The sequence below is a fragment of the Astatotilapia calliptera genome, chromosome 3 (genome assembly GCF_964374335.1).
Source record: "Astatotilapia calliptera chromosome 3, fAstCal68.1, whole genome shotgun sequence".
Lineage (NCBI taxonomy): Eukaryota > Metazoa > Chordata > Actinopteri > Cichliformes > Cichlidae > Astatotilapia > Astatotilapia calliptera.
Window position 1 is genome coordinate 23,469,953 of NC_137424.1, and position 12,167 is coordinate 23,482,119.

Here is a 12,167-nt window from a genome sequence, read left to right on the forward strand (position 1 = left end):
CAGCCAGCAGCCACATGCCCTGGTGTGGTGTAAGTGGCCTCAGCCAGCAGCCACAGGCCCTGGTGTGGTGTAAGTGGCCTCAGCCAGTGCCACAGGCCATGGTGTGGTGTAAGTGGCCTGAGCAAGAGCCACAGACCCTGGTGTGGTGTAATTGGCCTCAATAGCAACTAATGCCCTGGTGTGGTGTAAGTGGCCTCAGCCAGCAGCCACAGGCCCTGGTGTGGTGTAAGTGGCCTCAGCCAGCAGCCACAGGCCCTGATGTGGTGTAAGTGGCCCCAGCCGGTCACTCAGGCCCTGGTGTGGTGTAGGTGGCATCAGCTAGCAGCACAAGACATTGGAAAACAGCCAAAAGCAATGTCGTTAATGTGCCCTCATTAATGGGCAGCTGCTTTTGGTCTTTTAATACACCCCTTCTCTGGATCAAAAGCTGTTCAATGACATGAAAATGAAAGGCTTACAGCACCAGGTATTCCCAGGTAGTCTCCCATCCAAGTACTAACCAAGCCCAGCCCTGCTTAGCTTCCGAGATCAGACGAGGTCGGGCGTGCTCAGGGTGGTATGGCCGTAAGCTGCTGGCCCCAGCACAATGTCTCAATTTATGGATTCAACTATTTAGGTGGCAAGTACCTGAAGTTACGAAGACAATCCTTTAACCATACCTGCATGTTTGCATAATACCCTAACCCAAAGGCTCAGTTTAGCATTTATCTAACAGCACAGGCCCTGGATTGTTGAAGATGGCCTCAGGAACCAGCACAGGGCCTGGTGTGTTGTACATGGCCACAGCTAGCAGCACAGGGCCTGGTTTGGTGAAAATGGCCTCGGCCAGAAGCGCAGGGCCTGGTGTGATGTGAGTGGCCTGAGCAAGAGCCACAGGCCCTGGTGTGGTGTAAGTGGCCTCAGCCAGAAGCCACAGGCACTGGTGTGGTGTAAGTGGCCTCAGCCAGCAGCCACAGGCCCTGGTGTGGTGTAAGTGGCCTCAGCCAGCAGCCACAGGCCCTGGTGTGGTGTAAGTGGCCTCAGCCAGCAGCCACAGGCCCTGGTGTGGTGTAAGTGGCCTCAGCCAGAGCCACAGGCCCTGGTGTGGTGTAAGTGGCCTCAGCCAGTGCCACAGGCCCTGGTGTGGTGTAAGTGACCTATATAGCAACTAATGCCCTGGTGTGGTGTAAGTGGCCTCAGCCAGCAGCCACAGGCCCTGGTGTGGTGTAAGTGGCCTCAGCCACTGCCACAGGCCCTGGTGTGGTGTAAGTGGCCTCAATAGCAACTAAGGCCCTGGTGTGGTGTAGGTGGCCTCAGCCAGCAGCCACAGGCCCTGGTGTGGTGTAAGTGGCCTCAGCCAGTGCCACAGGCCCTGGTGTGGTGTAAGTGGCCTGAGCAAGAGCCACAGACCATGGTGTGGTGTAATTGGTCTCAATAGCAACTAATGCTCTGGTGTGGTGTAAGTGGCCTCAGCCAGCAGCCACAGGCCCTGGTGTGGTGTAAGTGGCCTCAGCCAGCAGCCACAGGCCCTGATGTGGTGTAAGTGGCCCCAGCCGGTCACTCAGGCCCTGGTGTGGTGTAGGTGGCATCAGCTAGCAGCACAAGACATTGGAAAACAGCCAAAAGCAATGTCGTTAATGTGCCCTCATTAATGGGCAGCTGCTTTTGGTCTTTTAATACACCCCTTCTCTGGATCAAAAGCGGTTCAATGACATGAAAATGAAAGGCTTACAGCACCAGGTATTCCCAGGTAGTCTCCCATCCAAGTACTAACCAAGCCCAGCCCTGCTTAGCTTCCGAGATCAGACGAGGTCGGGCGTGCTCAGGGTGGTATGGCCGTAAGCTGCTGGCCCCAGCACAATGTCTCAATTTATGGATTCAACTGATTAGGTGGCAAGTACCTGAAGTTACGAAGACAATCCTTTAACCATACCTGCATGTTTGCATAATACCCTAACCCAAAGGCTCAGTTTAGCATTTATCTAACAGCACAGGCCCTGGATTGTTGAAGATGGCCTCAGGAACCAGCACAGGGCCTGGTGTGTTGTACATGGCCACAGCTAGCAGCACAGGGCCTGGTTTGGTGAAGATGGCCTCGGCCAGAAGCGCAGGGCCTGGTGTGATGTGAGTGGCCTGAGCAAGAGCCACAGGCCCTGGTGTGGTGTAAGTGGCCTCAGCCAGAAGCCACAGGCACTGGTGTGGTGTAAGTGGCCTCAGCCAGCAGCCACAGGCCCTGGTGTGGTGTAAGTGGCCTCAGCCAGCAGCCACAGGCCCTGGTGTGGTGTAAGTGGCCTCAGCCAGAGCCACAGGCCGTGGTGTGGTGTAAGTGGCCTCAGCCAGTGCCACAGGCCCTGGTGTGGTGTAAGTGGCCTGAGCAAGAGCCACAGACCCTGGTGTGGTGTAATTGGCCTCAATAGCAACTAATGCCCTGGTGTGGTGTAGGTGGCCTCAGCCAGCAGCCACAGGCCCTGGTGTGGTGTAAGTGGCCTCAGCCAGCAGCCACAGGCCCTGGTGTGGTGTAAGTGGCCTGAGCAAGAGCCACAGACCCTGGTGTGGTGTAATTGGCCTCAATAGCAACTAAGGCCCTGGTGTGGTGTAGGTGGCCTCAGCCAGCAGCCACAGGCCCTGGTGTGGTGTAAGTGGCCTCAGCCAGCAGCCACAGGCCCTGGTGTGGTGTAAGTGGCCTCAGCCAGCAGCCACAGGCCCTGATGTGGTGTAAGTGGCCTCAGCCAGAGCCACAGGCCCTGGTGTGGTGTAAGTGGCCTCAGCCAGCAGCCACAGGCCCTGGTGTGGTGTAAGTGGCCTCAGCCAGAGCCACAGGCCCTGATGTGGTGTAAGTGGCCCCAGCCGGTCACTCAGGCCCTGGTGTGGTGTAGGTGGCATCAGCTAGCAGCACAAGACATTGGAAAACAGCCAAAAGCAATGTCGTTAATGTGCCCTCATTAATGGGCAGCTGCTTTTGGTCTTTTAATACACCCCTTCTCTGGATCAAAAGCGGTTCAATGACATGAAAATGAAAGGCTTACAGCACCAGGTATTCCCAGGCAGTCTCCCATCCAAGTACTAACCAAGCCCAGCCCTGCTTAGCTTCCGAGATCAGACGAGGTCGGGCGTGCTCAGGGTGGTATGGCCGTAAGCTGCTGGCCCCAGCACAATGTCTCAATTTATGGATTCAACTGATTAGGTGGCAAGTACCTGAAGTTACGAAGACAATCCTTTAACCATACCTGCATGTTTCCATAATACCCTAACCCAAAGGCTCAGTTTAGCATTTATCTAACAGCACAGGCCCTGGTGTGTTGTACATGGCCACAGCTAGCAGCACAGGGCCTGGTTTGGTGAAGATGGCCTCGGCCAGAAGCGCAGGGCCTGGTGTGATGTGAGTGGCCTGAGCAAGAGCCACAGGCCCTGGTGTGGTGTAAGTGGCCTCAGCCAGAAGCCACAGGCACTGGTGTGGTGTAAGTGGCCTCAGCCAGCAGCCACAGGCCCTGGTGTGGTGTAAGTGGCCTCAGCCAGCAGCCACAGGCCCTGGTGTGGTGTAAATGGCCTCAGCCAGCAGCCACAGGCCCTGGTGTGGTGTAAGTGGCCTCAGCCAGAGCCACAGGCCCTGGTGTGGTGTAAGTGGCCTCAGCCAGTGCCACAGGCCCTGGTGTGGTGTAAGTGGCCTGAGCAAGAGCCACAGACCCTGGTGTGGTGTAATTGGCCTCAATAGCAACTAATGCCCTGGTGAGGTGTAGGTGGCCTCAGCCAGCAGCCACAGGCCCTGGTGTGGTGTAAGTGGCCTCAGCCAGTGCCACAGGCCCTGGTGTGGTGTAAGGGGCCTCAATAGCAACTAATGCCCTGGTGTGGTGTAAGTGGCCTCAGCCAGCAGCCACAGGCACTGGTGTGGTGTAAGTGGCCTCAGCCAGCAGCCACAGGCCCTGGTGTGGTGTAAGTGGCCTCAGCCAGCAGCCACAGGCCCTGGTGTGGTGTAAGTGGCCTGAGCCAGCTGCCACAGGCCCTGGTGTGGTGTAAGTGGCCTCAGCCAGAAGCCACAGGTACTGGTGTTGTGTAAGTGCCCTCAGCCAGCAGCCACAGGCCCTGGTGTGGTGTAAGTGACCTCAGCCAGCAGCCACAGGCCCTGGTGTGGTGTAAGTGGCCTCAGCCAGCAGCCACAGGCCCTGGTGTGGTGTAAGTGGCCTCAGCCAGTGCCACAGGCCCTGGTGTGGTGTAAGTGGCCTGAGCAAGAGTCACAGACCCTGGTGTGGTGTAATTGGCCTCAATAGCAACTAATGCCCTGGTGTGGTGTAGGTGGCCTCAGCCAGCAGCCACAGGCCCTGGTGTGGTGTAAGTGGCCTCAGCCAGTGCCACAGGCCCTGGTGTGGTGTAAGGGGCCTCAATAGCAACTAATGCCCTGGTGTGGTGTAAGTGGCCTCAGCCAGCAGCCACAGGCACTGGTGTGGTGTAAGTGCCCTCAGCCAGCAGCCACAGGCCCTGGTGTGGTGTAAGTGGCCTCAGCCAGCAGCCACAGGCCCTGGTGTGGTGTAAGTGGCCTCAGCAAGAGCCACAGGCCCTGGTGTGGTGTAAGTGGCCTCAGCCAGAAGCCACAGGCACTGGTGTGGTGTAAGTGCCCTCAGCCAGCAGCCACAGGCACTGGTGTGGTGTAAGTGACCTCAGCCAGCAGCCACAGGCCCTGGTGTGGTGTAAGTGGCCTCAGCCAGCAGCCACAGGCCCTGGTGTGGTGTAAGTGGCCTCAGCCAGTGCCACAGGCCCTAGTGTGGTGTAAGTGGCCTGAGCAAGAGTCACAGACCCTGGTGTGGTGTAATTGGCCTCAATAGCAACTAATGCCCTGGTGTGGTGTAGGTGGCCTCAGCCAGCAGCCACAGGCCCTGGTGTGGTGTAAGTGGCCTCAGCCAGTGCCACAGGCCCTGATGTGGTGTAAGTGGCCTGAGCAAGAGCCACAGACCCTGGTGTGGTGTAATTGGCCTCAATAGCAACTAATGCCCTGGTGTGGTGTAAGTGGCCTCAGCCAGAAGCCACAGGCACTGGTGTGGTGTAAGTGGCCTCAGCCAGCAGCCACAGGCCCTGATGTGGTGTAAGTGGCCCCAGCCAGCAGCCACAGGCCCTGGTGTGGTGTAAGTGGCCTCAGCCAAAAGCCACAGGCACTGGTGTGGTGTAAGTGCCCTCAGCCAGCAGCCACAGGCACTGGTGTGGTGTAAGTGACCTCAGCCAGCAGCCACAGGCCCTGGTGTGGTGTAAGTGGCCTCAGCCAGCAGCCACAGGCCCTGGTGTGGTGTAAGTGGCCTCAGCCAGTGCCACAGGCCCTGGTGTGGTGTAAGTGGCCTGAGCAAGAGTCACAGACCCTGGTGTGGTGTAATTGGCCTCAATAGCAACTAATGCCCTGGTGTGGTGTAAGTGGCCTCAGCCAGCAGCCACAGGCCCTGGTGTGGTGTAAGTGGCCTGAGCAAGAGCCACAGGCCCTGGTGTGGTGTAAGTGGCCTCAGCCAGAAGCCACAGGCACTGGTGTGGTGTAAGTGGCCTCAGCCAGCAGCCACAGTCCCTGGTGTGGTGAAAGTGGCCTCAGCCAGCAGCCACAGGCCCTGGTGTGGTGTAAATGGCCTCAGCCAGCAGCCACAGGCCCTGGTGTGGTGTAAGTGGCCTCAGCCAGAGCCACAGGCCATGGTGTGGTGTAAGTGGCCTCAGCCAGTGCCACAGGCCCTGGTGTGGTGTAAGTGGCCTGAGCAAGAGCCACAGACCCTGGTGTGGTGTAATTGGCCTCAATAGCAACTAATGCCCTGGTGTGGTGTAGGTGGCCTCAGCCAGCAGCCACAGGCCCTGGTGTGGTGTAAGTGGCCTCAGCCAGTGCCACAGGCCCTGGTGTGGTGTAAGGGGCCTCAATAGCAACTAATGCCCTGGTGTGGTGTAAGTGGCCTCAGCCACCAGCCACAGGCACTGGTGTGGTGTAAGTGGCCTCAGCCAGCAGCCACAGGCCCTGGTGTGGTGTAAGTGGCCTCAGCCAGCAGCCACAGGCCCTGGTGTGGTGTAAGTGGCCTGAGCCAGCTGCCACAGGCCGTAGTGTGGTGTAAGTGGCCTCAGCCAGAAGCCACAGGCACTGGTGTGGTGTAAGTGCCCTCAGCCAGCAGCCACACGCCCTGGTGTGGTGTAAGTGACCTCAGCCAGCAGCCAAAGGCCCTGGTGTGGTGTAAGTGGCCTCAGCCAGCAGCCACAGGCCCTGGTGTGGTGTAAGTGGCCTCAGCCAGTGCCACAGGCCCTGGTGTGGTGTAAGTGGCCTGAGCAAGAGTCACAGACCCTGGTGTGGTGTAATTGGCCTCAATAGCAACTAATGCCCTGGTGTGGTGTAGGTGGCCTCAGCCAGCAGCCACAGGCCCTGGTGTGGTGTAAGTGGCCTCAGCCAGTGCCACAGGCCCTGGTGTGGTGTAAGTGGCCTGAGCAAGAGCCACAGGCCCTGGTGTGGTGTAAGTGGCCTCAGCCAGAAGCCACAGGCACTGGTGTGGTGTAAGTGCCCTCAGCCAGCAGCCACAGGCACTGGTGTGGTGTAAGTGACCTCAGCCAGCAGCCACAGGCCCTGGTGTGGTGTAAGTGGCCTCAGCCAGCAGCCACAGGCCCTGGTGTGGTGTAAGTGGCCTCAGCCAGAAGCCACAGGCACTGGTGTGGTGTAAGTGCCCTCAGCCAGCAGCCACAGGCACTGGTGTGGTGTAAGTGACCTCAGCCAGCAGCCACATGCCCTGGTGTGGTGTAAGTGGCCTCAGCCAGCAGCCACAGGCCCTGGTGTGGTGTAAGTGGCCTCAGCCAGTGCCACAGGCCCTGGTGTGGTGTAAGTGGCCTGAGCAAGAGTCACAGACGCTGGTGTGGTGTAATTGGCCTCAATAGCAACTAATGCCCTGGTGTGGTGTAGGTGGCCTCAGCCAACAGCCACAGGCCCTGGTGTGGTGTAAGTGGCCTCAGCCAGTGCCACAGGCCATGGTGTGGTGTAAGTGGCCTGAGCAAGAGCCACAGACCCTGGTGTGGTGTAATTGGCCTCAATAGCAACTAATGCCCTGGTGTGGTGTAAGTGGCCTCAGCCAGCAGCCACAGGCCCTGGTGTGGTGTAAGTGGCCTCAGCCAGCAGCCACAGGCCCTGATGTGGTGTAAGTGGCCCCAGCCGGTCACTCAGGCCCTGGTGTGGTGTAGGTGGCATCAGCTAGCAGCACAAGACATTGGAAAACAGCCAAAAGCAATGTCGTTAATGTGCCCTCATTAATGGGCAGCTGCTTTTGGTCTTTTAATACACCCCTTCTCTGGATCAAAAGCTGTTCAATGACATGAAAATGAAAGGCTTACAGCACCAGGTATTCCCAGGTAGTCTCCCATCCAAGTACTAACCAAGCCCAGCCCTGCTTAGCTTCCGAGATCAGACGAGGTCGGGCGTGCTCAGGGTGGTATGGCCGTAAGCTGCTGGCCCCAGCACAATGTCTCAATTTATGGATTCAACTGATTAGGTGGCAAGTACCTGAAGTTACGAAGACAATCCTTTAACCATACCTGCATGTTTGCATAATACCCTAACCCAAAGGCTCAGTTTAGCATTTATCTAACAGCACAGGCCCTGGATTGTTGAAGATGGCCTCAGGAACCAGCACAGGGCCTGGTGTGTTGTACATGGCCACAGCTAGCAGCACAGGGCCTGGTTTGGTGAAAATGGCCTCGGCCAGAAGCGCAGGGCCTGGTGTGATGTGAGTGGCCTGAGCCAGAAGCCACAGGCACTGGTGTGGTGTAAGTGGCCTCAGCCAGCAGCCACAGGCCCTGGTGTGGTGTAAGTGGCCTCAGCCAGAGCCACAGGCCCTGGTGTGGTGTAAGTGGCCTCAGCCAGTGCCACAGGCCCTGGTGTGGTGTAAGTGGCCTGAGCAAGAGCCAAAGACCCTGGTGTGGTGTAATTGGCCTCAATAGCAACTAATGCCCTGGTGTGGTGTAGGTGGCCTCAGCCAGCAGCCACAGGCCCTGGTGTGGTGTAAGTGGCCTCAATAGCAACTAATGCCCTGGTGTGGTGTAAGTGGCCTCAGCCAGCAGCCACAGGCCCTGGTGTGGTGTAAGTGGCCTGAGCAAGAGCCACAGACCCTGGTGTGGTGTAATTGGCCTCAATAGCAACTAAGACCCTGGTGTGGTGTAGGTGGCCTCAGCCAGCAGCCACAGGCCCTGGTGTGGTGTAAGTGGCCTCAGCCAGCAGCCACAGGCCCTGGTGTGGTGTAAGTGGCCTCAGCCAGCAGCCACAGGCCCTGGTGTGGTGTAAGTGGCCTCAGCCAGCAGCCACAGGCCCTGGTGTGGTGTAAGTGGCCTCAGCCAGCAGCCACAGGCCCTGGTGTGGTGTAAGTGGCCTCAGCCAGCAGCCACAGGCCCTGGTGTGGTGTAAGTGGCCTCAGCCAGAGCCACAGGCCCTGGTGTGGTGTAAGTGGCCTCAGCCAGTGCCACAGGCCCTGGTGTGGTGTAAGTGACCTATATAGCAACTAATGCCCTGGTGTGGTGTAAGTGGCCTCAGCCAGCAGCCACAGGCCCTGGTGTGGTGTAAGTGGCCTCAGCCACTGCCACAGGCCCTGGTGTGGTGTAAGTGGCCTCAATAGCAACTAAGGCCCTGGTGTGGTGTAGGTGGCCTCAGCCAGCAGCCACAGGCCCTGGTGTGGTGTAAGTGGCCTCAGCCAGTGCCACAGGCCCTGGTGTGGTGTAAGTGGCCTGAGCAAGAGCCACAGACCATGGTGTGGTGTAATTGGTCTCAATAGCAACTAATGCTCTGGTGTGGTGTAAGTGGCCTCAGCCAGCAGCCACAGGCCCTGGTGTGGTGTAAGTGGCCTCAGCCAGCAGCCACAGGCCCTGATGTGGTGTAAGTGGCCCCAGCCGGTCACTCAGGCCCTGGTGTGGTGTAGGTGGCATCAGCTAGCAGCACAAGACATTGGAAAACAGCCAAAAGCAATGTCGTTAATGTGCCCTCATTAATGGGCAGCTGCTTTTGGTCTTTTAATACACCCCTTCTCTGGATCAAAAGCGGTTCAATGACATGAAAATGAAAGGCTTACAGCACCAGGTATTCCCAGGTAGTCTCCCATCCAAGTACTAACCAAGCCCAGCCCTGCTTAGCTTCCGAGATCAGACGAGGTCGGGCGTGCTCAGGGTGGTATGGCCGTAAGCTGCTGGCCCCAGCACAATGTCTCAATTTATGGATTCAACTGATTAGGTGGCAAGTACCTGAAGTTACGAAGACAATCCTTTAACCATACCTGCATGTTTGCATAATACCCTAACCCAAAGGCTCAGTTTAGCATTTATCTAACAGCACAGGCCCTGGATTGTTGAAGATGGCCTCAGGAACCAGCACAGGGCCTGGTGTGTTGTACATGGCCACAGCTAGCAGCACAGGGCCTGGTTTGGTGAAGATGGCCTCGGCCAGAAGCGCAGGGCCTGGTGTGATGTGAGTGGCCTGAGCAAGAGCCACAGGCCCTGGTGTGGTGTAAGTGGCCTCAGCCAGAAGCCACAGGCCCTGGTGTGGTGTAAGTGGCCTCAGCCAGCAGCCACAGGCCCTGGTGTGGTGTAAGTGGCCTCAGCCAGAGCCACAGGCCCTGGTGTGGTGTAAGTGGCCTCAGCCAGTGCCACAGGCCCTGGTGTGGTGTAAGTGGCCTGAGCAAGAGCCACAGACCCTGGTGTGGTGTAATTGGCCTCAATAGCAACTAATGCCCTGGTGTGGTGTAGGTGGCCTCAGCCAGCAGCCACAGGCCCTGGTGTGGTGTAAGTGGCCTCAGCCAGCAGCCACAGGCCCTGGTGTGGTGTAAGTGGCCTGAGCAAGAGCCACAGACCCTGGTGTGGTGTAATTGGCCTCAATAGCAACTAAGGCCCTGGTGTGGTGTAGGTGGCCTCAGCCAGCAGCCACAGGCCCTGGTGTGGTGTAAGTGGCCTCAGCCAGCAGCCACAGGCCCTGGTGTGGTGTAAGTGGCCTCAGCCAGCAGCCACAGGCCCTGATGTGGTGTAAGTGGCCTCAGCCAGAGCCACAGGCCCTGGTGTGGTGTAAGTGGCCTCAGCCAGCAGCCACAGGCCCTGGTGTGGTGTAAGTGGCCTCAGCCAGAGCCACAGGCCCTGATGTGGTGTAAGTGGCCCCAGCCGGTCACTCAGGCCCTGGTGTGGTGTAGGTGGCATCAGCTAGCAGCACAAGACATTGGAAAACAGCCAAAAGCAATGTCGTTAATGTGCCCTCATTAATGGGCAGCTGCTTTTGGTCTTTTAATACACCCCTTCTCTGGATCAAAAGCGGTTCAATGACATGAAAATGAAAGGCTTACAGCACCAGGTATTCCCAGGCAGTCTCCCATCCAAGTACTAACCAAGCCCAGCCCTGCTTAGCTTCCGAGATCAGACGAGGTCGGGCGTGCTCAGGGTGGTATGGCCGTAAGCTGCTGGCCCCAGCACAATGTCTCAATTTATGGATTCAACTGATTAGGTGGCAAGTACCTGAAGTTACGAAGACAATCCTTTAACCATACCTGCATGTTTCCATAATACCCTAACCCAAAGGCTCAGTTTAGCATTTATCTAACAGCACAGGCCCTGGTGTGTTGTACATGGCCACAGCTAGCAGCACAGGGCCTGGTTTGGTGAAGATGGCCTCGGCCAGAAGCGCAGGGCCTGGTGTGATGTGAGTGGCCTGAGCAAGAGCCACAGGCCCTGGTGTGGTGTAAGTGGCCTCAGCCAGAAGCCACAGGCACTGGTGTGGTGTAAGTGGCCTCAGCCAGCAGCCACAGGCCCTGGTGTGGTGTAAGTGGCCTCAGCCAGCAGCCACAGGCCCTGGTGTGGTGTAAATGGCCTCAGCCAGCAGCCACAGGCCCTGGTGTGGTGTAAGTGGCCTCAGCCAGAGCCACAGGCCCTGGTGTGGTGTAAGTGGCCTCAGCCAGTGCCACAGGCCCTGGTGTGGTGTAAGTGGCCTGAGCAAGAGCCACAGACCCTGGTGTGGTGTAATTGGCCTCAATAGCAACTAATGCCCTGGTGAGGTGTAGGTGGCCTCAGCCAGCAGCCACAGGCCCTGGTGTGGTGTAAGTGGCCTCAGCCAGTGCCACAGGCCCTGGTGTGGTGTAAGGGGCCTCAATAGCAACTAATGCCCTGGTGTGGTGTAAGTGGCCTCAGCCAGCAGCCACAGGCACTGGTGTGGTGTAAGTGGCCTCAGCCAGCAGCCACAGGCCCTGGTGTGGTGTAAGTGGCCTCAGCCAGCAGCCACAGGCCCTGGTGTGGTGTAAGTGGCCTGAGCCAGCTGCCACAGGCCCTGGTGTGGTGTAAGTGGCCTCAGCCAGAAGCCACAGGTACTGGTGTTGTGTAAGTGCCCTCAGCCAGCAGCCACAGGCCCTGGTGTGGTGTAAGTGACCTCAGCCAGCAGCCACAGGCCCTGGTGTGGTGTAAGTGGCCTCAGTCAGCAGCCACAGGCCCTGGTGTGGTGTAAGTGGCCTCAGCCAGTGCCACAGGCCCTGGTGTGGTGTAAGTGGCCTGAGCAAGAGTCACAGACCCTGGTGTGGTGTAATTGGCCTCAATAGCAACTAATGCCCTGGTGTGGTGTAGGTGGCCTCAGCCAGCAGCCACAGGCCCTGGTGTGGTGTAAGTGGCCTCAGCCAGTGCCACAGGCCCTGGTGTGGTGTAAGGGGCCTCAATAGCAACTAATGCCCTGGTGTGGTGTAAGTGGCCTCAGCCAGCAGCCACAGGCACTGGTGTGGTGTAAGTGCCCTCAGCCAGCAGCCACAGGCCCTGGTGTGGTGTAAGTGGCCTCAGCCAGCAGCCACAGGCCCTGGTGTGGTGTAAGTGGCCTCAGCAAGAGCCACAGGCCCTGGTGTGGTGTAAGTGGCCTCAGCCAGAAGCCACAGGCACTGGTGTGGTGTAAGTGCCCTCAGCCAGCAGCCACAGGCACTGGTGTGGTGTAAGTGACCTCAGCCAGCAGCCACAGGCCCTGGTGTGGTGTAAGTGGCCTCAGCCAGCAGCCACAGGCCCTGGTGTGGTGTAAGTGGCCTCAGCCAGTGCCACAGGCCCTAGTGTGGTGTAAGTGGCCTGAGCAAGAGTCACAGACCCTGGTGTGGTGTAATTGGCCTCAATAGCAACTAATGCCCTGGTGTGGTGTAGGTGGCCTCAGCCAGCAGCCACAGGCCCTGGTGTGGTGTAAGTGGCCTCAGCCAGTGCCACAGGCCCTGATGTGG

The 12,167-nt window shown here is 58.3% G+C and overlaps 6 non-coding genes across 6 annotated transcripts; all 6 read right to left on the bottom strand.

Annotated features, from left to right (window-relative positions):
* Positions 1-451: 451 nt before the first annotated feature.
* LOC145427682 (5S ribosomal RNA) lies at positions 452-570 on the bottom strand. Its single transcript, XR_013908224.1, has one exon. It is a non-coding gene; the product is annotated as a 5S ribosomal RNA (ribosomal RNA).
* A 1,134-nt stretch (positions 571-1,704) lies between these two features.
* Positions 1,705-1,823, bottom strand: LOC145427683 (5S ribosomal RNA). The gene has a single exon (XR_013908225.1). It is a non-coding gene; the product is annotated as a 5S ribosomal RNA (ribosomal RNA).
* A 1,175-nt stretch (positions 1,824-2,998) lies between these two features.
* On the bottom strand, positions 2,999-3,117 carry LOC145426457 (5S ribosomal RNA). Its single transcript, XR_013907167.1, has one exon. It is a non-coding gene; the product is annotated as a 5S ribosomal RNA (ribosomal RNA).
* Positions 3,118-7,292: 4,175 nt separating this feature from the next.
* On the bottom strand, positions 7,293-7,411 carry LOC145427684 (5S ribosomal RNA). Its single transcript, XR_013908226.1, has one exon. It is a non-coding gene; the product is annotated as a 5S ribosomal RNA (ribosomal RNA).
* Positions 7,412-9,016: 1,605 nt separating this feature from the next.
* On the bottom strand, positions 9,017-9,135 carry LOC145427685 (5S ribosomal RNA). The gene has a single exon (XR_013908227.1). It is a non-coding gene; the product is annotated as a 5S ribosomal RNA (ribosomal RNA).
* A 1,135-nt stretch (positions 9,136-10,270) lies between these two features.
* Positions 10,271-10,389, bottom strand: LOC145426458 (5S ribosomal RNA). Its single transcript, XR_013907168.1, has one exon. It is a non-coding gene; the product is annotated as a 5S ribosomal RNA (ribosomal RNA).
* Between the last annotated feature and the right edge of the window lie 1,778 nt (positions 10,390-12,167).